General features: G+C 33.5%; 1 pseudogene; it reads right to left on the bottom strand.

Annotated features, from left to right (window-relative positions):
• Positions 1 to 9,968: 9,968 nt before the first annotated feature.
• Positions 9,969 to 11,328, bottom strand: part of LOC141522827 (olfactory receptor 4K15-like) — a 37,878-nt pseudogene continuing 36,518 nt past the window's right edge.

The following is an 11,328-nucleotide window of genomic DNA, read 5'->3' as shown; positions in this document are numbered from 1 at the left end:
GTTGTGGCAAAATACGTTTTTCTTCAGCTGAAGTAAAAAAAGCAGGGGAAGCAATCCTTATCTCAGACAAAGTAGCAGCAAAAATAGATAGCATTAAAAGAGATAAGGAAGGAAATTTTATCCTCCTAAAAATTACCATAGACAATAAAGTCATTTCAATACTGAATATATATATATATATATATATATATATATATATATATACATATATATATGCACCCAGTGGGACAGCACTGAAATTCTTGGAGGAGAAGCTGAATTACAGGAAGACATAGACAGCAAAACTCTATTAGTGGGAGACCTCAACCTCCTGCTCTTAGATCTAGATAAATAGAATCATAAAATAAAGAAGAAAGAAGTTAAGGAGGTAAATAGTTTGTTAGAAAAATTAGATATAGTAGACTTATGTAGGAAACTGAATGGGGATAGAAAGGAATATACCTTTTTCTCTGCAGTACATGGAACTTATACAAAAATTGACCATGTACTAGGACATAAAAACCTAATGATCAACTGCAGAAAGGCAGAAATAGTGAATACATCTTTCTCAGATCACAATGCAATAAAAGTCATATGCAATACTGGGCCAAGGAGATATAGACCCAGAACAAATTGGAAACTCAATAACCTCATTTTAAAAATGAGTTGACCAAAAAACAAATTATAGCAAGTATTAACCATATTATCCGAGATAATGATAATAATGAAACAACATACCAAAACCTATGGGATTACTTCAAAACGACTCTCAGGGGATACATACAGCTCTAAATGCTTACATGAATAAATTGGAGAAAGAGGAAATCAATGAACTAAACATGCACCTAAACAAATTACAGAAAGAACAAATCAAAAATTCCCCAATTACATAACAAATTAGAAATTCTAAAAATTAAAGGAGAAGTTAATAAAATTGAAAGCAAAAAATCTATTGAATTAATAAATAAAACCAAAAGTTGGTATTATGAAAAAACCAATAAAATTCATAAACCTCTGGTCAATTTGATTAAAAAAATGAAAGAAGAAAATCAAATTGCTAGTATCATAAACGAAAAAGGTAAACTCACCACCAATGAGGAGGAAATTAAAGTAAGAATTTGAAATTATTTTGCCCAACTCTATGCCAATAAATTTGATAATCTAAGTGAAATGGATGAATATTTACAAAAATATAAGTTGTCCAGGTTAAATGAAGAAGAGATTAAATACCTAAACATCTCTATCTCAGAAAAAGATATTCAACAAGCCATCATTGAACTTCCTAAAAAAATCTCTAGGGCCTGATGGATTCACAAGTGAATTCTACCGAACATTTAAGGACCAATTGGTTCCAATCCTTTATAAACTCTTTGGAAAAATAGGGAATATTGGAACTATTCCTAACTCTTTCTATGAAACCAACATGGTGCTGTAACCTAAACCAGGAAGAGTTAAAACAGAGAAAGAAAATTGTAGACCTATCTCCCTGATGAATATAGATGCAAAAATCCTAAATAAAATCTTAGCAAAATGATTGCAACAAGTTATCACTAGGATAATACATTATGATCAAGTAGGATTTATTCCAGGAATGCAGGGTTGGTTCAATATTAGGAAAATTAGTAAACACTAGTTTACTCATTTATATCAACAACAAACCTATCAGAAATCATATGATCATACCAATAGATGCTGAAAAAGATTTTTGACAAAATACAGCATCCATTCCTATTAAAAATACTAGAGAATGTAGGAATAAATGGACTGTTCCTTAAAATAATTAGCAGTATCTATCTGAAACCATCAACAAGCATTATATTCAATGGAGAGGGTCTAGAGGCATTCCCAGTAAGATCAGGGGTGAAACAAGGGTGCCCATTATCACCACTACTATTCAATATTGTATTAGAAATGTTAGTGTCAGCAATTAGAGAAGAAAAAGAAATTGAAGGAATTAGAATTGGGAAGGAATAGACAAAACTCTCACTCTTTCAAGATGACATTATGGTCTACCGAGAGAATCCCAAGAAATCATCCAAAAACCTACTGGAAACCATTAGCAATTTTAGCAAAGTTGCAGGTTATAAAATAAACCCTCATAAATCCTCAACTTTTCTATATATGTACAGCAAGATACAGCAGGAAGAGCTAGAAAGAGAAATCCCATTCAAAGTAACCTCAGACAATATAAAATATTTTACAAGTCTATTTGCCAAGAAAGACTCAATCTTTTTGAAAACAATTATAAAACACTTCTCACACAAATTAAATCAGATTTAAATAACTGGACAAATATGAACTGCTCATGGATATGTAGAGCTAATATAATAAAAATGACAATTCTACCAAAACTAAACTATCTGTTTAATGCCCTACCAATCAAAATTCCAAAAAATTACTTTAATGAGTTAGAAAAAATTGTAAGTAAATTCGTATGGAGAAATAAAAAGTCAAGAATTGCCAGGAGCTTAATGGGAAAAAGTGCAAAGGAAGATGGCTTAGCCCTACCTGAACAAAAATTATATTATAAAGCATCAGTCATCAAAACTGCTTGGTACTGGCTAAGAAATAGAGTGGTGGACCAGTGGAATAGACTAGGTGTAAAAGCAGGAGATGATTATATTAATCTGCTGTTTGCTAAACCCAAAGAGTCTGGCCATTAGGATAAAACTCCCTCTTTGATAAAAACTGCTGGGATAATTGGAAGTTAGCATAGAAAAAACTTAGAATAGAGCAGCACCTCACACCCTTTACCAAGATAAGATCCAAATGGTTACAGGACTTCGACATAAAAAAAAATACTGTAAGCATATTAGAAGATCAAGGACTAGTTTACATGTCAGATCTATGGAAAGGGGAGCAGTTTATGACTAAGGAAGAGTTGGAGAACATCACCAAAAACCAATTAGATGATTTCGATTACATTAAATTAAAAAGCTTTTGCACAGATAAAACCCCTGTAACCAAGATCAAAACAAATGTAGTAAATTGGGAAACAATCTTTACAACTAATGATTCTGACAAAGGACTCATTTCTAAAACATACAGAGAACTGAGTCATATTTTTAAAACAAAAAGCCATTGCCCAATTGACAATTGGTGAAAGGATATGCAAATGCAATTCACAGATGACAAGATCAAAGCAATCCGTAGCCATATGAAAAAATGCTCTGAATCATTATTTATTACAGAAATGTGAATTAAAGCTTCTCTGACATACCACCTCACACCTCTCAGATTGGCCCATATAACTAGGAAGGATAATGATCATTGTTGGAAGGGATGTGGAAAATCTGGGACACTATTACACAGTTGGTGAAGCTGTGCACTCATCCAAACTTTCTGGAGAGGTATTTGGAACTGTGCCCAAAGGGCAACAAAAATGTGCATACCCTTTGACCCAGCAATACCACTACTGGGTCTATAACCTGAAGAGATGATGAAAAAGTGTAAAAACATTACTTGTACCAAAATATTTATAGCAGGCCTGTTTGTGGTGGCAAAGAATTGGAAAGCAAATAAATTTCCTTCAGTTGGGAAATGGCTTAGCAAATTGTGGTATCTGTATGTCATGAAACACTATTGTTTGATTAGAAACCAGGAGGGATGGGATTTTAGGGAAGCCTGGAGGGATTTGCATGAGCTGATGCTGAGTGAGAAGAGCAGAACCACAAAAACACTGTACACCCTAACAGCAATATGGGAGTGATGTACAAACTTGAAGGACTTGCTCATTCCATCAGTGCAACAATCGGGAACAATTTTGGGCTGTCTGCAAAGGAGAGTGCCATCTGTATCTGGATAAGTAGCTGTGTAGTTTGAACAAAGTTCAAGGACTATTCCCTTTAATTTAGGAAAAAAAAAGATATCTTATTGTATGATCTTGTTACCTCGTAGACTTCTCTTCTCTTCTTTAAGGATATTATTTCTCTCTCATCACACCAAATTTGGATCAAGGTACAACATGGAAACAATGTAAAGAATGACCGAGTGTTTTCCATGGGGTGGGGGTAGGGGGAGAGAAGCAAGATTGAGGGGAAAATTGTAAAACTCAAATAATATCTTTAATAAAAATAAAAGAAAAAAAAAGAAAAAATCTCTAGGGCCTGATGGATTCACAAGTGAATTCTACCAAATGTTTAAGGAACAATTGGTTCCAAATCTATATAAACTCTTTGGAAAAAGAGGAGAAGATGGAAGTCTGACTAACTTTTTGTATGAAACTAATATGGGGCTGATACCTAATCCAGGTAGAGTTAAAGCAGAGAAAGAAAATGATAGACCTATCTCCCTAATGAATATAGATGCAAAAAGCTTGAATGAAATCTTAGCAAAATGATTACAACAAGTTATCAGTGGGATAATACATTATGCTCAAGAAGGATTGATCCCAGGAATGCAGGGTTGATTCAATATTAGGAAAACTGTTAGTATACTCAATTATATCAACAACAAACCTATCAGAAATTATATGATCATATCAATAGAGGCTCAAAAAGCTTTTGACAAAATACAGCTCCCATTCCTATTAAAAACACTAGAGAGTGTAGGAAAAAATGGACTGTTCATTAGAGTAATTAGCATTATCTCTCTGAAACCATCAACATCCATTGTATTTAATGTGGAGAGGCTAGAGGCATTTCCAATAAGATCAAGGGTCAAACAAGGGTGCCCTTATCACCACTACTATTCAATATCATATTAGAAATGTTAACTTCAGCAATTAGAGAAGAAGAAGAAACTGAAGGAATTTTAATTGGGAAGGAAGAGACAAAACTCTCACTCTTTGCAGATGACATGATGGTCTACCGAGAGAATCCCTACAAATCATCCAAACAAGAACTGGAGACAATTAGCAATTTTAGCACATTTGCAAGTTATAAAATAAACCCTCATGATTTTTCAAATTTTCTATATATGTTTAGCAAGATACAGCAGGTAGAGCTAGAAAGAGAAATCCCATTCAAAGGAACCTCAGACAATACAAAATACCTGGGAGTCTATTTGCCAAGACAGCCTCATAAACTTTTTGAAAACATTTATAAAACACTTTTCACACAAATTAAATCAGATTTAAATAACTGGGCAAATATCAACTGCTCATGGATAGGTAGAGCTGCTATAATAAAAATCAGAATTCTACCACAACTATACTACCTGTTTAGTGCCCTACCAATCAAAATTCCAAAACAATTACTTTAATGAGTTAGGAAAAGTTGTAAGTAAATTCATATGGAGAAATAAAAAGTCAAGAATTGCCAAGGATTTAAAGAAAAAAAAATGCAAAAGAAGTGGGCTTAGCCCTACCTGATCTAAATTTATATTATAAAGCATCAGTCATCAAAACTGTTTGGTATTGGATAAGAAATAGAGTGTTGGACTAGTGGAATAGACTGGGAGCAACAGCAGGAAATGATTTAGTAATCTGCTGTTTGATAAAACTAAATAGTCCAGCTATTGGTATAAAAAACTCTCTTTGATAAAAACTGTTCAGTGAATTGGAAGTTAGTATGGAAGAAACTTAGATTAGACCAACACTTCACACCCTTTATAAAGATAAGATCCTAATGGTTACAGGATTTAGACATAATAAACAATCCTATATGCAAATCAGAAGATCATTGACTAGTTTACCTGTCACATCTATAGAAAGGGGAGCAGTTTATGACTAAGGAAGAGATGGAGAACATCAAAAACAAACTAGATGATTTTGATTACATTAAATTAAAAAGCTTTTGCACAGATAAATCCACTGTAACCAAGATCAAAAGAAATGTAGTAAATTGGGAAACAATCTTTACAACTAATGATTCTGACAAAGGACTTATTTCTAAAATATACAGAGAACTGAATCATATTTTCAAAACAAAAAGCCATTCCCCAATTGACAAATGGTCAAAGGATATGCAAAGGCAATTTACAGACAAGGAGATCAAAGCAATCTATGTCTTGCCAATGGACTCCAATGAATCTGAAGGAGTGCTGACTCACTTAACTCCAACTCACTTACTGATCAAGATATTAACCTCCTGATGTCATTGGTCCTTTTTGAGAATGAAAGTCAAACAATCATCTTTCTATCAATGTATTGGGAGGTGGGATTCAAATAAACATACAACTGGTTCTCTGTCTCTCTTTTAAGTAGAGAAAAATATATACTGAAATGTAGCTCAATATTTCATGAATTTAATACTCAAATAAGAACAATAAGATATATACAAAATTAGAATATATTACTTGGAACATAAGCGGAACCAAAACTCATTCTACCTATTCTAACTATTTTTTTCTTCAACTTCCATGGCTTCCAAAGTGGTGACAAGATAGTCCTTGAGCCTATATCAGTTTGCTTTCTGTCAAGGGGAGAGGGAGAGGAAGAGAGAGGGGAAAATTGCTTAAATCCCTTTCTATGGTGATTTGAATTCACACTTGAAGGTGAACTTTCACAGAGTAGAAGCTGCTACAATTATGGCCAAGGTTCCTAATACTTTAGCTCTTGAACCCTTATCAAAGTGTAAAGTCAAAGTAAGAATAGTAATTACTCAATATCACATGCATAAATTTGTTGTTCAACAAGAATTCCAATAAATTCTTTTTGATTGGTTATTTTATTCTTAATTATACAAGGTACTTTTAACTATTTTTAGTACACCAGTAAGATAAAATAATGATTTTTCTGTGTCCAATGAGAAAAATGTTGGTTTTAGTGAATATCCAAATCAATGAATCCCAAATTCAGAGGTTAAAAAATTACCTATTTTTTTCTCCCCTTCTACTAGTCTTCCATCCTAAAAAAACTCCTTGAGTCACTTAACCCAAAATCAATGACATATCAATCCTATATAACTATCAAAACTCTTTCTTTTCTAGGACTCCACTACTACCATTCAGTTTGCTATTCATCTTAAAACTTATAATATTGGAATCCTCACCTACATTAAAAAAGAGGTCATTACAGCAACTAAGATTCTCAATTTATAAAGGAACACGAGAATCATTGCCTCAAAAGAGGAACAGGGCAAAAATAAATAAACCTATTCAGCTACCAAAGTTACTATCATGTGGATGGCATGGTAGACAAAACATTATACTAGGATTCAAGAAGACCTGAGTTCAGACTTTCAGTTGCTTAGATGTATATCCCTGGATAAGCCACCTAACATCTGAGTTTCAATTAACTAACCTAAATAAGGGAGATAAAAATAGAACCTTCTTCCCAGGGCTCCTATGAGGAAAAATGAGATAAGATGTATAGAGAATATTGCACACTTTAAACCACTATATAAATACTATCTAGATATCATCATCATTAATGTCTAACAAAAATGTATCCATAAAACATATGTCTCCTTTCTCTGTATCCTGAAATAATCACTTTCTGCATTTCCAGCCTTATAAATATACCCAGAATAGTAGCCCAAGCTAGATTGACAATGATAGAATTTAACTGGCCCCAAACCAGGATATGATTAAAACCTTCTTCCAAAGCGCCAAATAGATTGACAAGCTGAAAACAAACATTCTTAGATATCCAATACTACAAGATAGTCTGCCTGGATATTATCCCCTACATACTGCTGACCTTGTTTGTCTACTCTCTTGAACCAGTAAGAACTTTTAAAGTTCAAAGAAATAATACAAATAGCTGAAGTCTATTCCAATAAATTTGTTCACTGAGTTTGAGACCATAATTTTGTCAAGTGAATGCAATTCACAGTAATGTTTACTTCGGGTGCAATTTACTTTTTGTATTGATTGTTGTGATGATGCAATGGAAGGTATCAGTGAATATTTTCACTAGTTACCCTTATTTCTACTCTTCATCTCCATGAGCCCTGAACTATAGTCCAACTGCTTTATTCACTGTTTCCCAGTTGTGTCTTATACATCTTCACCTCAATTCATTGTCTCACATCTAGTTGGTAGTCCTTCCACAATACATTTCCCACCCAAATTCTTGCTCAAGGACTAGCTTAAATTTGTATTGACTAGCCCAGTTGTCAATAATTGCTCCTCCCTTTTAACTCTTGGAGCCTTTATTCCATACCGCAGATTTGGTACTTAGAACATCTAGTCCTATGTTATTTTTCTTCTTATATTGTATGTTTTGCATTCCCAATTAGGCTGCTAGGTCTACCTGATTGATATAATTGTTAAATATAGTTGTTAAATAAAAGTCAATGGATGAAATAATTTATAAATCAAATTGTAGAAAGAAAAACTGAAATGGAAAGATAAATGGAAGACATGAAAAGATGAGGAACTAAGAGGGAGAGGATTAGGAGAAGGTAGAGGAAATAAAAATAAGGATAAATAAAAGTCTATAGCAAAATTGGGAATATTCAGGCTATGGGGCTAGACCTGAAATTTTGATTAAAAGCAACATTTTTGTACCACAAACTTGACTATTTTTGACAGTTGATAATCATAAGTTGAGGTGCAAATGAAAATCCATATGCAAGCACAATCCATACAATTTACCTGAATGTACTTAGAATCTTACAATAGAATTTCAGCTTGCACTAGATACTAAATGGGCAAAGCTTTCATTTTTCTTCCCAATAAAGACCTTAATACTATATATATATATATATATATATATATATATATATATATATATATATATTTAGACAGATTTTATTTATTTTGAGTTTTAGTTTTTCCCCTATTCTTGCTTCCATCCCCTTACCCCCACAGAAGGCAGTCTGTTAATCTTTACATTGTTACCATGGTATACACTGATCTAAGTTGAATGTGATGAGAGAGAGATCCTATTTCTAAGGAAGAAAAATAAAATATAAGAGATAGCAAAATTACATAATAGATAGCCAATTGTTGGGTGTCTGGGGCCAGATTTGGGCTTGGGTGCTCCTGACTCCAGGGCCAGTGCTCCATCCAATGTGCCAGTTAGCTGCCCCTATTATTATTATTTTTTTATTTTAATTTAAAATTTTTCCTCTTTACTTTATTGCTCATGAGGGTCTATAGCTTTTATAAGATCTTCATTAATCCATCCCTCTTTAAGACTTGCTTGAAACAGTTTGAAACTCAGAACTTAAGTAAAAGAGGATGAGAGAATCATAGAACCCAACAACTGGATGGGGACTTAGTGGCCAGATAATCCATCCAAACTTTATTGTGAATCTCCTCAACATCACCCAAGGATTCATCTAGCTTCCACTTGGGTAATGCCACAGAGAAAATAATTCAATTTCTACTGAGGCAGCATCTGCCATCTCCCACCTATCAATACTGAATAACATTATTTATAGTTTTTTTCTTTCTTATCAATCTAAAACCTGATTTTTGTAATATTCATTGAGCTCAAGGGTTAAACAAGAAATGTCATATCCCTCTTCCATATAGAGTTTAATCAAATTTTCTCTTGTCCAAGGTAAATATAACCATTTTCTTTGAACAATACATGTCCAGTATGATTTCAAGTCCTGCTACTATTTTTGTGTCCCTTCTTGAAATGGTCTTCATCTTATCAGCATCTATGCTAGAATGTGACACTTAGAGATAGACATGATATTCCAAAGATGACTTGAGTAGGACATAGAAGATCTTCAGGACTATTGTATTCCCATTTAAAAAAAACAGCTCATTTCAGCTTCACTGGCTGCTCCAGTGAAGAAACTGATTCTTATCAAAAGTGTCATTCAGGGTTGGCTAGGTGGTGCAGTGGATAGAGTACCCGCCCTGGAGTCAGGAGTACCTGAGTTAAAAATCCAACCTCAGACACTAAATAATTACTTACCTGTGTGGCCTTGGGCAATCCACTTAACACTATTTGCCTTGCCAAAACTAAAAAAATGTGTCATTCACTGGGATTTTTCTTTTTTACAGAAGTCCCAATTTATCTCAACATTATAATTCTGTAAATGTGCAGTTGATTATTGACTGTAAATGTAAGAATTTTATCCCTATTAATTTGTATTTTATTCAGCCAGATCATTATTCTATTCTATTTAGAGTTTTTATAAATTCTATCTCTTGTCATCCAACATGTTAGCTATTCCTAGTTTCATATTATATAAGGTTTTATATATTCCATCTGTAGAGTGATGGCGAACAGTGAATAGGATATAGGTATAAGAAATCAAAAGTAAAATGAAACAGGTTGTAGCAAGGAATCCACTATCAGCATTCACCAATAATTCTACACCATAAGTATCCATGCAGGCAAGTTCAATCACCAGTGGAAGATCACAGAAAAAAGCTGTCAATCTCTCTAGGGCCACAGAAAGGCAGATTCACAGTCATAGCCAGTTGACTAATTGAATGTACAAGCCCAATAACCCATGAGATAACTACAAGTCAAATGCACCTATGTTGGCTCATGATGATTGTATAGTGGAGGGGTTTGCATATAGCTACACAACGGTCAAAGGCCATGATGACTAGCAATACCATCTCAGCACCTGCAGCAAAATGTACAAAGACAACCTGCCACATGCAGATTTCAAAAGATATAGTCTTACAATCTCTAAAATAAGTCTATGATTGCCTTGCGAATGGTGACCGAGGAAAGCCATAAATCCACAAAAGACAAATTGGCTAACATGAAATACATGGGAGAATGAAGACAGGAATCAGTGATAACTGTGGTCATAATAAGAATGTTACCTGAAATAGTAGACAAATAAATCACGTAAAATAATAGGAGGAGACAAATCTGGAGCTCCCATGAATCAGTAAGTCCCAGCAGTAAAAATTCAGATACCACAGAGTGATTCACTCGATCCATTCCATAATTTACTTCAGTGTCCTAGAAAGAATGGGACAAGTTGTTATTAGACTGGAAAAGATACTTTAAATAGAAATCTTTATTTCCCAAAAAAGGCATTTTTCCACATATTTTATATAAATGTAATATGTATATATATGTATATATATGCATATATATACATATATAAACATAAAAGTAAAAACCAGTGTCCATTAACATCTAACTTGCTAAGACATCAAGAGCATTGTGAGAAGGAAAACTATGAAATGAGATAATTGGATTTGATCACCTCTATTGTGTCTTCTGGTTTAAACATTATAATGTTAAGTGCACATCAAAAAATAAGGTTAAATTACACATTAGATTAAAGAACTTTAGTTTAAGATACATCCTAGAAGAATTTTAAATGTGTTATTAGCTCCAAAACACTGACATTTGTGTGACCTATTTTATTTTATTTTTTAACATTTTGTTTGTTTTCCAATTATAAACAACAGTAATTTGCACCCCTCATTTTTTTCAAGGCTCTGAATTCTGCAGTTTTCCCACCTCCTCTCTTCCCTCCCCATTAGAAGTCTGTCTGACAGTCTCTACATTGTTTCCATGCCATACATTGA

Source organism: Macrotis lagotis, chromosome 4 (genome assembly GCF_037893015.1).
Source record: "Macrotis lagotis isolate mMagLag1 chromosome 4, bilby.v1.9.chrom.fasta, whole genome shotgun sequence".
Classification (NCBI taxonomy): domain Eukaryota; kingdom Metazoa; phylum Chordata; class Mammalia; order Peramelemorphia; family Peramelidae; genus Macrotis; species Macrotis lagotis.
This window is presented reverse-complemented; position numbering and strand designations above follow the sequence as displayed.